Below are 14,195 nucleotides of genomic sequence, written 5' to 3'. Positions count from 1 at the left end.
CCCCCCCCCCTCTTTTTAAAAGATTTTATTTATTTTATTTGACAGGCCGAGATTACAAGTAGGCAGAGAGGCAGGCAGAGAGAGAGGAGGAAGCAGGCTCCCTGCTGAGCAGAGAGCTCCATCCCAGGACCCTGGGATCATGACCTGAGCCGAAGCAGAGGCTTTAATCAACTGAGCCACCCAGGCGCCCCTCAGTCATGCAGCTCTTAATCAGTGGGTTCAAATGTGAGTTTGAGCCTCACGTTGGGTGTACAGGTTACAGAAATAAATAGATAAGTAAACTTAAGAAATAAGATAATAATAAGAATAAACTTAAGGAATAAGAAAATAAAACTGGGACAGAGGGAACTTAATCTCCTAAATTGTATATAGTATAGCCAGTGGCATACCTGTCCTTTCACAGGAATGCATGTTTCATTTTTTATTTTTTTATTTTATTTTATTTTATTTTTTTTTTTTTTTAAATTTTATTTATTTGACAGAGAGAGTCACAAGTAGGCAGAGAGGCAGGCAGAGAGAGAGAGAGGAGGAAGCAGGCTCCCTGCTGAGCAGAGAGCCCGACGCGGGACTCGATCCCAGGACCCTGAGATCATGACCTGAGCCGAAGGCAGCAGCCTAACCCACTGCGCCACCCAGGCGCCCTCATTTTTTAATTTATTTTTATTTTTTAAAAGATTTTATTTGTTTATTTGACAGAGAGAGAAATCACAAGTAGGCAGAGCAGCAGGCAGAGAGAGAGCAGGAAGCAGGCTCTCCTTCAAGCAGAGAGCCGGATGCAGGGCTTGATCCCTGGGATCATGACCTGAGCCGAAGGCAGAGGCTTAACCCACTGAGCCACCCAGGCGCCGCTCATGTTTTAGTTTTTCTCCTGTGCTTCTCTTTCTATCCTTGATTGGAGAACTGGCCTTGTTCATGGCTCCATTTGACACCACTGCCCTGATGTGTCTTAAATCCCTCTAGATGTGATCTTTCTTTTATGCTTCTTGGTTCTCCAGGGGTTTCATAGAGCATATCCTCTAACTCAGCCGTGCAGGTGTTCACAACTGAGTCCATTATCTCACCTCTCTCTTCTATTAAGGCAAAAACCTTACTAAACAAGTTCCTTTCTCAATATTCCCATATCTATAGGTAGAATAATTTTATTCTGGTCTGATAGACCATAAAACCAGGAATCTTTTTTTTTTTTTTTTTCTTCTTTAAATCTTTCATCACTTGTATCTGGCCATGTAGTTCTGTATTCTCTTACTCAAGATCCCTTAGATTTGCCTGACTTGACTGTCACTGTAGACCAGGCTTTCATGAGCTGAAAGCAGACTGGGGTAGTGTTAGAGTTCTTAGCTGCTCTCGTTGCCAGGGCTCTGCCATTTGCTAGTTTTGTGATCTCAGTCTCCCTCATCTTCAAATGGCAATTACAATTCCTGTCTCATGACATATGTGTAAAATATTTAACTAAATGCCTAACACATGGTAAACACTCAATAAACAGAAGCTGCTGTTATTTGAGATTTTCTTCTCAGTAATCTTTGGAAATGGTTAAGATTGAGGTGACAGTGTTTTGACAGATCAGTCTTAAGGGATATTATTTGAATGTTTCTACTCTGATCAAGAACCCATGATAACTTCTCTAAGTGCCTGTGTCCCCTGCTTATCTTTTGAACTCTCTGTATGACCTTCATTGTATCTTGGCTTGCCTCTCTTGCATATTATGCTCATGTGTACAACTGAACATTCATCTTCCTAGGAAGGGGGTCTTTTTTCTTTTGAAGATTTTATTTATTTGTCAGAGAGAGCAAGAGAGCAAGCACAAGCAGGGAGAACAGGCAGAGGCAGAAGCAGGCTCCCCGCTGAGCAAGGAGCCCGACGTGGGACTCGATCCCAGGACCCTGGGTTCATGACCTGAGCCAAAGGCAGATGCTTAACCGATTGAGCCATCCAGGCATCCCAAGGTTTTATTTATTTTTATTAGAGTTTACGCACACTCGAGGGAGAACACATGCATGCTTGAGGGAGAGCATGGGGGCTAGGGAGGCAGAAGGAGAAGGAAACTCCCTGCTGAGCAGCAATCCCGAAGCCAAGACCCTGGGATCATGTCCTGAGCCAAAGGCAGACGCTGAACTGACTGAGTCACCCAGGTGGCCTGGGTCTTTTTTTTTTTTTTCCTTCTTCTTCCATTTAATTAGTTTCTGAAGCTCTGTATATTATTTCCTGTATGCTCTACCACTGAGCCACTCGTCCTTGCACATTTAGGTTAAAGTCAGTATTCAAAAAGAAAATTATTGCGCTAATTACTTTCTGCCAAGCAGCTTAAAAGGGATATATCATGTGGTGTAATTTATATATAATACTTTTAGTGCCTTGTAGACACATTTTAGTGCTTATGTGTTAGGCACTCAGATATTCATGTAGTATACACTTTCAGTTCTTACAGATTGCTGTTCCTCATGAGCTTTCTGAGACATTGTATGATCTCAAGTGTCTATTGAATCTTTGTTGCGTTTTTGTTTGTTGGTCCATTTATTTAACAAATATTGAGGGGCTCTTGGGTGGCTCAGTCAGTTAAGCATCTGCCTTCAGCTTGGGTCATGATCCCAGGGTTCTGGGATTGAGCCCACATTGGGCTCTCTGCTCAGAGAGGAGACTGCTGCTCCCTCTTCCTCTGCCTGCTGCTCCCCCTGCTTGTGCTCTCTGTGTCAAATAAAATCTTTTTTTTTTTTTTTTTTTTAAAGATTTTATTTATTTATTTGACAGACAGAGATCACAAGTAGGCAGAGAGGCAGGCAGAGAGAGAGGAGGAAGCAGGCTCCCCGCTAAGCAGAGAGCCGGATGCGGGGCTCGATCCCAGGACTCCGAGATCATGACCCGAGCCGAAGGCAGCAGCTTAACCCACTGAGCCACCCAGGTGCCCCTTTTTTTTTTTTTTTAAAGATTTTATTTATTTGACAGACAGAGATCACAAGTAGGCACAGAGGCAGGCAGAGAGAGAGGCAAGAAGCAGGCTCCCCGCTGAGCAGAGAGCCGGATGCAGGGCTCGATCCCAGGACCCTGGGATCATGACCTGAGCCAGAGGCGGAGGCTTTAACCCACTGAGCCACCCAGGCGCCCCAAATGAAATCTTTTTTAAAAAGCCCCCCAAGGGGCACCCAGGATTCTGGGATCTAGCCCCATATTGGGCTCCCTGCTCAATGGGGAACCTGCTTCTCTCTCTCTGCTGCTTCCCCTGCTTGTGCTTTCTCTCTGTCTCTCTCCTGCTCTCTGTCAAATAAATGAATAAAATCTTAAAAAAAAAAAAAAAAAAAAAAAGAATGGGTGCCTGGGTGGCCCAGTCGTTTTTGGCCCAGGTCGTGATCCCAGGGTTCTGGGATTGAGCCCGACATCAGGCTCCCTACTCAGTGGGAAGCCTGCTTCTCATTTTCCCACTCCTCCTGCTTGTGTTCTCTCTCTTAAAACTTTTTTTTTTTTTTAAAGATTTTGTCTATTTATTTGACAGAGATCACAAGCAGGCAGAGAGGCAGACAGAGAGGGAGGGAGAAGCAGGCTCCCCACCGAGCAGAGAGCCTGATGTGGAACTCGATCCCAGGACCCTGAGATCATGACCGGAGCCAAAGGCAGAAGCCCAACCCACTGAGCCACCCAGGTGCCCCTTGTGTTCCCTCTCTTGCTTGCTTGCGGGCTTGCTCTCTGTCTCTCTCAAATAAATAAATAAATAAAACCTTAAAAACAAACAAACAAACAAACCCCAAACCTCAAGTATTTATTGAATGCTATTATGTGTTAGGCATGGCTCATGGTATGAGGGTTACAGTGGACAAAATAGTCAAGGTGTCTGGTTTCCTGGATCTTATATTTTGAGATTGGAGAAAGCAATTAATGAATGAATAAAATTTCTGGTAGTAGTAAGTACTAGGAAGAAAATAAAACGGTGATGTGATAAGGACATGGAGCGGAAGGGAAAGGCTGAGATTGGACGGTTTAGAGGAGGCCTCTGTGAGAAGTTCATGTTCAGGCTGAGACACAAGGCAGAATGTTCAACGTTAAGTTCTGGGGACAGAGAGAACAAGTGCAAAGGACTGAAGTAGAAACCAGGATCCAGTCAGGATTCCTAAATTGCATTTGGTTTTAATTAGCTTCTTCTTCTTAATCTAAAACAGCCCCCTCCTCCCCAATCCCCCTTTTTTTCTTTTCCCTAAATGACATTGACTTTTTGAGGGTACCAGTCTGGTTCTCTGGTAGACTTTTTCACATTCACGATTTGTATCAATGTTTCCTTGTGTCATTTAACCCTTTTATCCTCTTTTTAGACAACTCTAAAGTCTTGATTATATTCATATTTGCAATCCTTTGTGATATGTGTACTCATATTGTATCATTATAATGATGCTAAATTTGATCTCTTGGTTCATATGAAAGTCTTGATCTTTCTGTTGTAAAGCTTTCCCTTTGTAGTGATCAGACAATCTGTGGGGTAGCAACTTAACATAACGCAATTATGCTATTTTTCAGCTGTCTTTCCCTTCTTGGTTTTAGCACTTATTAAGGGTCCCTGTCAGAATCAGTTATTTCACTGGAGGTTGCAGAAGGATGATGATTATTACTCTTCCTTCCACATTTAGTAGCTGGCAAGATACCATCAACTTGAGAATGAGCTACTAGAAATTTCTCCTAATAAGGTAGTATGTTTAGTTCTTTGCTTTTCATTGTAAATTTTCTTAGTCAAGAATTGGTCACCTCAGTGGTGGTAAGTTTCTTTGCTGTTCTCTGTATCACTGTAGGTGATGTGGTTTTTATTTATTGTTTTACACGTAGTTGTAGCATTAGTCTTTCTGACAAGTTAACCTTCAGCTAATGTAAGTCTCTCTTTTTTTTTTTAAAGATTTATTTTATTTGACAGACAGAGATCACAAGTAGGCAGAGAGGCAGGCAGAGAGAGAGGGAGGAGGAAGCAGGCTCCCCGCTGAGCAGAGAGCCCGAGGGGCTCGATCCCAGGACCCTGGGATCATGACCTGAGCTGAAGGCAGAGGCTTTAACCCACTGAGCCACTCAGGCGCCCCTAATGTAAGTCTCTTTAAGCTGGTATTGTGTCCTTTTGACATGCCCCCAATTGGTCTTTGGGATGTTTTCTATCACAACAAGGTATTCCAGATTCACATTTTACTTTCCCTGTCCTTGACTGAAATCAGTCATTTTTTTTCTAGGAAGACCTAGTTTCTTTCTTTTTTTTTTTTTTTTAATTTTTTTGAAGATTTTATTTATTTACTTGACACAGAGAGAGAAAGCACAAGTAGGCAGAGAGGCAGGCAAAAGGAGAGGGGCATGCAGGCTCCCTGCTGAGCAGAGAGCTGGATGCGGGGGTGGGGGGGGGTTCAATCTCAAGAACTCGAGATCATGACCTGAGCAGAGACTTTACCAAGCCACCCAGTTGCCCCGACCTAGTTTCTTTTATAGGGAATGCCATTAGAAACCCAAGATCTGAGTGCCAGGAATGCACATTGCTACTGGATCTTCATTATTTCTAGGTCTTTCAATGAGCAGAATTGGAAAATAGGTTTTTTAGAAATAAAAACTTCATATTGCTGTTTCCAGTTTATTTTGAACATATTGCAGGGTTTATTCCCCCCTCTTTAAGCGATTTTGTATTTGTCTCTCTTCAACTGGAAGTCTTGGTTTTTAAGTATTGTTCACATTTATTTACTTTATTTTACAGTAGACATTAGAGATTTTTAAAATACTGTATCCATGTTACTACTGACAAAATTACTGAGGCAAATTTAAGATTCCTTTGTGATTCTTTTTACCCTTAACATTCTGTCAGGATCCATTCAGTAGAATGAAAAATGTACTAGATATTCAAATGGGGACTTAATGTAGAGAATTGGTAGTGTATGTGTTGCAAGACAGTAAAAAAAGGAGTAGGGTGTAATTTAGAGATTCATAATTACAGGTGAAACTATAGTCTCAAGAGTTGGGGGAACCGAAAGGGTAGATGGGACTACCAGAACTTTTAAAGAATATGGAGGAGGGGGCGCCTGGGTGGCTCAGCTGCATAGGCGTCAGCCTTCCGCTCATTTAATGATCCTGGAGTCACGGGATTGAGCCCCACATTGAGCTCCCTGCTCAGCAGGGAGCTTCTGCCTCTGCCCTTCACCCTGTTCATGATCTCTCACCTTGCTCTCTCTCAAGTAGATAAATCAAATCTCAAAAAAAAAAAAAAAATATGGAGGAAGGGTGACCACCTCAAACACTGGCTGCCATTTTCAGAGCTGGGACCATGAGGAGGGGTTGCCAAGAGGTGCCCCATGACTGGTACTTGGACTCTCCTAATTTTTATTAATTTTTGGTTTATCCTTTCAATGTTTCTTTTTGCAAGAGTAAGTGAATATCTGCATATATTCATTTTTCTCTCTTCTTACACAAAAGGTTGCCATAGTATGTACACTTGTCACGAGCACGCTATGACGATGCACGCACAGGTTTGTCTTTCCACAGTCAGCCTTATTCAGTCATAAAGTTAAATCGCGATTATAAAGCAGGTTTAGGATTCCAAACTCAATGACACTTCACCATGTTATTAAACTTGGCTTCTTACACAGCACACAGAGCAGGATAGAAGACAAGCCATACAACAAACAAGATAAAGGAAGGTGCAGGAAGTTAACGAACCCAACACGTAGTCTCTGAGCATGCCATTGAGCTAAGGCTTTGGTCTGGTCTGGGTCAGCTCTCGGCATTTACTGCTCCTTCTGTTCAAGCAGGGAAGGGTCTCAGTTCTGTTCAGAGATCCATTGGGCGGACCATTGGCGGCAGTTGACTTTTTTAAGTGGTCAGACATAAAGGGGCCACGTCTGAAGAGTCTGACAGTTTCCTGCCAAAATCCTTCCCTTTTTAAAGGGATTTAATCAGTTTTGGGTCTCTGCAGATCTCCTCTGATTCTGCTCGTTTTCGGTTCTGGGGTGTCAGCTGATGTTGGTCCTGGTGATATCTCCTAGCTGCTGTACCTTAACTGCCTGTGTCATTGCTTGACACAGGCTCCTGCTTGACGTAAGAGACTCCGGTTTGGTCTCTGTAACACTGTTCAGCACTATTCTCTTTTACTGTATCTTGGAGATCATGCCATATTGGAACAGAAGTAATCCTTCATCTTTGTCACAGCTTTGTTGTGTGGATGTGCTGGGTTTGTCCATCTAGTCAGTCTTCAATAAACAGCAATAAGTAATGCTTTACTGCCACTCTTTTGAAAGTAGATTTTGGTATGGTGTGTTGGAGCACTGAGCAGAAAAACAAAAGACACAGGTTCTGTTTAGCCACCAGGTTACCTACACGATCTTAGGAGGTTGCATGTTTCCTGACCTCAGTTTCTCCTCATTGGTAAAGTAAGGGTTCAGTTGCCCAGTAATCTCTAAGCTTTCCTGCTATAATATTTTATATTTTTCTGGAAATTTTATTACCCGTATTTTAAACCTGTTGCTCAGTAAAGTACGCAACACATAGGAAAACGATAAATGAGAACATCAGATTAAGTTTTAAAAGTACTACTGAAGGTTTTCTGAACTTGGATCTGCTGCAGTGTTTGTTTAAAAAAAAAATTCCTGGACCCGTCCTTCTTTTCTGATAGTCTCTGAGAAATTGCTTACTAGGGGATTTTTTTTTTTAATGGTCAAGTGAGCTTGTGAAACAAAGATTTACTTTATGTGAGGGGTGCCTGCGTGGCTCAGTTGTTAAGCTTCTGCCTTAAGATTAGGTCATGATCCTAGGGTCCTGGGATTGAGCCCCACATGGGGCTCCCTGCTCGGTGGGAAGCTTGCTTCTCCCTCGTCCCCCTGCTTGTGTTCCCTCTTTTGCTGTCTCTCTCTTTGTCAAATAAATAAATAAAATCTTAAAAAAAAAAAAAAAGATTTGCTTTGTGTGTAGAAAAACCTTTAGGTTTTTGGAGGATAGGGAATAAACATGATTATTCACCTTTCATGAATTCCTTTGCTCTCACCACCACCAAAAAAATACAGGTAGAAATAAAAATCTCCATTCCCTTACAGCATATTGTCAAACTGTATCCTGTTCTTTCTAGAATGTGTTTGTGTGTCAGTGAGGAAGCTGGCTCTATGCAAACTGGGAGATTTGGTGAGAGTATCTTGAGATCGTAGAGTACTTTGAATTCTACTTCCCCACCCTTCTCATTAGCTCACCTTTAGTGAATTCCTTCCTGGAGACTTCAGAATAAATTGGTGGGCCAGAGACTGGAATTGGGGAAGTTAGATGTTAGGTAAGTATTAGCTGTAGAGGTGTAAATGCGAATAACAAATATCCAGCATCATAGCAGAGGGAGTAACAATGAAAGAAAGGCCATTTTGAAGAATGAACTAATGGGGGAAGGTGAAAGTCTGTATGTAAGAGACTCTGAACTGGAACATGTTATAGTTATTTTTTTGAGAATTATTTTAAATTAATTTCAAACCCTGATTTGTAGTCTCTTTTTTAAAAAATGGAATCATAGAATTCAGTTCAAATTCTGGTTCCTCTTTTTACACAGCTGTGTAATCATGGGCAAATTAATTTGTCTGAGCCCTGTTACCCTTATCTGTGAAACATGAGTGATAATATGCCCCTCATAGCATTGAGGTAAGGATTAAATGAAATAAGGCATCTGGCACAGATTCTCCATTACCTGTTGATTCCTTTTTTTTTTTTTTAATTTAAATTCAGTTAGTTAACACATAGTGTATTATTTTTTTTTTTAATTTATTTATTTGACAGACAGAGATCACAAGTAGGAGAGATGCAGGCAGAGAGAGAGAGGAGGAAGCAGGCTTCCCGCCGAAGCAGAGAGCCCGATGCGGGACCCGATCCCAGGACCCTGGGATCACGACCTGAGCTGAAAGCAGAGGCTTTAACCCACTGAGCCACCCAGGCGTCCCACACATAGTGTATTATTAATTTCAGAGGTGCAGTTTAGTGATTCCTTAGTTGCATATAACACCCAGTGCTCATTATATCAAGTGCCCTCCTTAATGCCCATCACCCCCTGCCCCCCACCCACTGCCCCTGCAGCAAGCCTCAGTTTTCTGTGGTTGATCTCTTACGGTTTCTCTCCCTCTCTCATTTCCTTTTCTTTTGTCATTTTTTTTTCTTTTGTCATTTTGACACCAGCCACATTTTAGTGGCTATTTAAGAACTTTATAGGGCGAGTCCGTGGACTGGCAGCATGGCATCACCTGGGTTAGAATGCAGGCTGTCAGGTTCTACTCCGGGCCTACTGAATCCAAACCTGTAGTTTAATGAGGTCCACATTAAAACTTGAGAAGCAAAAAAAAAAAAAACCCAAAAAACCAAACCAAAACAACAACAACAATTAAAACCAAACCAAACCAAACAAAAAACCTTGAGAATTGGAACCTTAACAGATTTCCAGTGAGAGATTTCCCCCTTTTTGCCTGAGTTCCTAATGACTGGGTTGTTCTTTTTACCTTTGGCAGGTTGGTTTTACTGTGCACTATTAGCCGAAGCTGTTTTATTTATTTTTAAAGATTTTATTTTAAAAAGATTATTTGATAGGGAGTACAAAAAAAAAAAAAAAGTGGGGGAGGAGGCAGAGGGAGAGAGAATCCTTAAGCAGACACACCATGGAACTTGAAGCCCAACGTAGGGCTCTACATGACCTGAGCTGAAATCAGGAGTTGGTGCTTAACCAACCGGGCCACCCGGGCAGCCCTAAGACTTTATTCATCCATCTATCTATCTATCTATCTATTTATTTATTTAGAAAGGAAATTAATATCTGATTCCAAATCGATACTCCTTTTTTTTTTTTTAAGATTTTATTTATTTATTTGTGTGAGAGAGAGAGCAAGAGAGCGCGCTCGCCAGTATGTACCTGCCCGAGCAGGGGAAGTGGCAGGCAGAGAGAGAAGCAGGCCCCAACTGAGCAAAGAGCCCAAGGTGGGACGTGATTCCAGGACCCTTAGGATCATGACCTGAGCTAAGGCAGATGCTTAGCCGACTGAGCCACCCAGACATCCCTAAGATTTTTTTTTTTTAAGTAATCTCCACACCCAGCATGGAACTTGAACTCACAACCCCAAGATCAAGGGTCTGAGCCAGTCAGACACTCCTGCAACTATTTTAGGTGAAACATGAGCGGACGTTTAGAGTGAGAGTTGAACTATAGAAACTTTACATGTTATTATTAAATAGCGTTAAAGGTTAGGTTCAGCTGGATTTTTAACTATTGTGAGACATTCAGAAGAATGCATAAATGTATGTGTTCAGAGAATAACTATAAGCAAACACCAGTGTGACCACCAACCAAGTCAAGAAATAGAATGTTGCTAGTGCCTCAGAAGCACTTCCAATGTACCCCTCTTTGATGACATCCATTTCTGTTTTGGAAATAACCACTGTTCCTCTTTTGTGATAATTCTCTTGCTTTTCTTGATACTGTTATCACCTGCAAGTATATCTCTGCAGTAGTTTAGTTTTGCCTGTTTCTAACTTTATGTAAATGGAACCGTACTTTATGTATTCTTTTGTTGTCGTCTTTTGCTCAATTTTAAAGTAGCAAAGCCCAAAAAAGTCTGGCAAGTTTTGAACAATTTTAGAATAATTTTAGCATTAAACCTTGATGTTTCGTTGTCTCTGGAGAACACCCATTAATGCAGAGTTTGCTTTTCCCCCTACTTAAAGGTATACAGTTGTAATATATAAACCACTCAGCACTTTGATTCTGAACATTACAAAATTGCTAATTTTATTGTATTTGTTTTCGGCAGGAATATTATAAAATCTCCTGGGTGTCTTTTTTTTTTTTTAACTAGACTATAAAATATCATACTTTTAAATATGCATTTTTACATTTTAAAATTGGAACTGAGTTGGTTTTACTGAAAATTTGGAAGACATTTTTAAAAATTAAAGAACAGATGCTTGCTGTAACCAGTTCACATAAGCGAATCCTTTTTACAAACTGCCATAGATAACTACTTTTAACAGTTTGAAATGAATTTTTTTTTCTGTGGCTACAAAAAATTCATCCTCACACTTTTAGGCAGAAATGGCTTTTGGAATTTCACAATATGTTGTAGAATATAAAGTTAGTACATGTAGTTCCACCTCCTTTTTAACAGCTGCTTAGGATTACAATTGTATCATAATTTATCTACTCCCCTGTGAATGGACATTTAGTTTGCTTTCTTTATTTGCTTTTTTTTCTTTGAATAAAGTACTATGTTGACCTTCCATTTTGCAATTGTGCCAACATTTACTTCAGACGTATTTCTAATAGAAGAACATCTGGGTCATCTGGCATGTCCATTAAAATATTGACAGATAACAGTTTTTAAAAGATTTTGACAGGTATGGTTTAGTTTTCCTTCACAATCCTCAACTTGATTGGGAATTTTGAGTTCTGTTTTATCTTTATTCTTTTGTCATGATCCATTCTGTTCATTTATTCATTGTCTACTCCCTGCTAGTTACTGAAGGCAGTACATGCATAATTAGACATATAACCCATACTTAATGAGAAATGTGTGTACCTGTTTAGTTTAGATTATTCTTTATGGTGGAAAGTGAGAAGGAAATTTAAAGGGAATTCAGAAAAAGAGATTCCTTTTAGTTGGAGAAATCAAGGATGGTTTCTAGAGTAGGGGGCGCTTGAGGCAGCCTTGATGGATAGGCAGGTTTGCACATATGAAATTGTGCAGAGAGCATCAAGGACAAAGGACACAGGTAGGAGGAACATTGGCTTTCCAGAAATTTAGTTTGTTGGAGTGATAGAGGCCTAGGCTGGAGTGGGAGAGACACACAGAAAGTGAGAGTTGACCCAGATTGTGGTGACTTTGAAGTGTTACGTTAGCTGTGGAAACCAGTTCCTCAAAAAATTAAATACTGAATTAACATATGATCTAACAATTCCACTTCTAGGTATATATCCATGAGCACTGAAGCAGGAATTCAGACAGATATTTGTGCCTCAACATTCTTAGTAGCATATTCACGGTAGCCAAAAGGTGAAAACAACACAAAGGTCCATTGAGAGATGAGTATTAAAATACACTATTACGGGGCGCCTGGCTGGCTCAGTGGGTTAAAGCCTCTGCCTTCGGCTCGGCTTGGGATCGAGCCCCACATCGGGCTCTCTGCTCCGCAGGGAGTCTGCTTCCTCCTCTCTCTCTGCCTGCCTCTCTGCCTACTTGTGATCACTGTCTGTCAAATAAATAAATAAAATCTTTACCAAAAAATACACTATTACAATAGTCTGTACAATGGAATATATTATTCAGCCTTAGAAAGGAACGAAATTCTGATGCATACTACAACATGGATGAAGATTAAAAGCATTATACTAACTGAAATTAGTCAAACACGGAAGGACAAATACTGTGTCATTCTACCTATATGAGCAATCTAGTTCATAGAGATGGGAGTAGGGGTTACTGAGGGCTGAGGGGAGGGGAGAAATGGGGCATTTGGCTTAATGAGTATGGAGTTTCTGTTTGGGATGATGAGGAAGTTTTGGAGATGGAGAGTAGTGATGTTTATACAGTGTGAATGCACATAATGCCATTGAAGTATATACTTAAAATGATTAAAATGTTATTTTTTGTGTCTTATGTATTTTACAATAAAAATAGAAATAAATAAGAAAAATGCAGTGCTGAAGACCTTGAATATTAGAGAAGAGGCATTTACTAATCAAAGTTTTTTTCCTGAAGTATAATTAACATACAGTGTTGTATTAGTTTCAGGTGTGCAGTATTGATTTGGTGATCCTTTGCTTTACTCAGTGCTCATCCACAGTAAGTGTAGTCACCACCATCTGTAGCCATGCTGGCTGTATTCGTTATGCTGTACTTTTTGTCTCTGTGATGTTTGGAATTTTGTATCCCTTATTTGCTTTATTTCTCCCATCCCCTACTTGGTGAAAGTTCTTGATCCAGATTTGCACAATGAAAATTAATCCTAAATAAAATAAAGAAAAAAGAGGAGGAGTGGAGGGGTGCCTGTCTGGCTCAGTCAGTAGAGTGTGGGGCTCTTGATCTCAAGGTCATGAGTTTGAGCCCCACTTTGGATGTAGAGATTACTTTAAAAAAAAAAAGAAGAAGAAGAAAAAGAAGGAGAGAGAAATTGGAGAAGAAAGGAGTATGCAGTGGAAAAACCAGCTTTTCCTCTTTATTATAATAGATTAGTTAAGAGATTATTTGGGCCTCTATGGCAGCAGTGGAGAGAAGTGGGAACAAAGGTGAAGGTGGGGTATATCTGTTCTGTTTTTTAAAGATTTATTTATTTATTTTAGAGAAAGAGGGAAGGGGCAGAGGGAGAGGGAGTGTGAGCGAGAATCTCAAGCTCACTCCATGCTGAGTGCAGACAGAGCCTGATGCGGGTTTTGATCCCAAGATCCTGAGATCACTACCTGAGCCAAAGTCAAGAGTCGGATCCTTTTTTTTTTTTCTTTTTAAAGATTTTATTTATTGGGGCACCTGGGTGGCTTTGTGGGTTAAAGCCTCTGCCTTCAGCTCAGGTCATGATTCCAGGGTCCTGGGATTGAGCCCCACATCGGGCTCTCTGCTCAGCGGGGAGCCTGCTTCCTCCTCTCTCTGCCTACTTGTGATCTCTGTCTGTCAAATAAATAAATCAAATCTTTTAAAAAAAAGATTAAAGATTTTATTTATTTGATAGAGAGAGACACACCGAGAGAGGGAACACAAGCAGGGGGTGTGGGAGAAGGTGAAGCAGGCCTCCCGCTGAGCAGGGAGCCTGATGTGAGGCGTGGTCCCAAGACCCTGGGATCATGATCTGAGCCAAAGGCAGACACTTAACCAAGAGTCAGATTCTTCTTCTTCTTCTTTTTCTTTTAAAGATTTTATTTATTTATTTGACAGAGAGAGAGAGAGATCATAAGTAGCGCAAGAGAGGCAGGAAGAGAGAGAGAAGGAAACAGGCTTCCTGCTGAGCAGAGAGCCCCATGCAGGATTCGATTCCAGGACCCTGAGATCATGACCTGAGCCGAAGGCAGAGGCTGTAACCCACTGAGCCATCCAGGCACCCTAGAATCAGATTCTTTTTTTCTTTTTCTTTTTTTTTTTTTTTTTAAGATTTTATTTATTTATTTGACAGACAGAGATCACAAGTAGGCAGATAGGCAGGCAGAGAGAGAGGAGGAAGCAGGCTCCCCGCTGAGCAGAGAGCCCGATGTGGGGCTCGATCCC

General features: G+C 41.1%; 1 protein-coding gene across 3 annotated transcripts in view; it reads left to right on the top strand.

The window, feature by feature from the left end:
• Window positions 1-14,195, top strand: part of FBXO42 (F-box protein 42) — a 108,055-nt gene that overhangs the window by 8,908 nt on the left and 84,952 nt on the right. The window contains exon 2 of one of the 3 annotated variants that reach the window (XM_059376352.1): window positions 12,729-12,785. The exons of the other annotated variants lie outside the window; for them this stretch is intronic. The gene's annotated coding sequence lies outside the window, so the exon portion shown is untranslated. The remainder of the gene's footprint in view (window positions 1-12,728; window positions 12,786-14,195) is intronic. 3 annotated transcript variants of the gene reach the window in all.

Source organism: Mustela nigripes, chromosome 14 (assembly GCF_022355385.1).
Source record: "Mustela nigripes isolate SB6536 chromosome 14, MUSNIG.SB6536, whole genome shotgun sequence".
Lineage (NCBI taxonomy): Eukaryota > Metazoa > Chordata > Mammalia > Carnivora > Mustelidae > Mustela > Mustela nigripes.
Note: the sequence above shows the minus strand (reverse complement) of the source record. Positions and strands in the feature narration are given on the sequence as shown.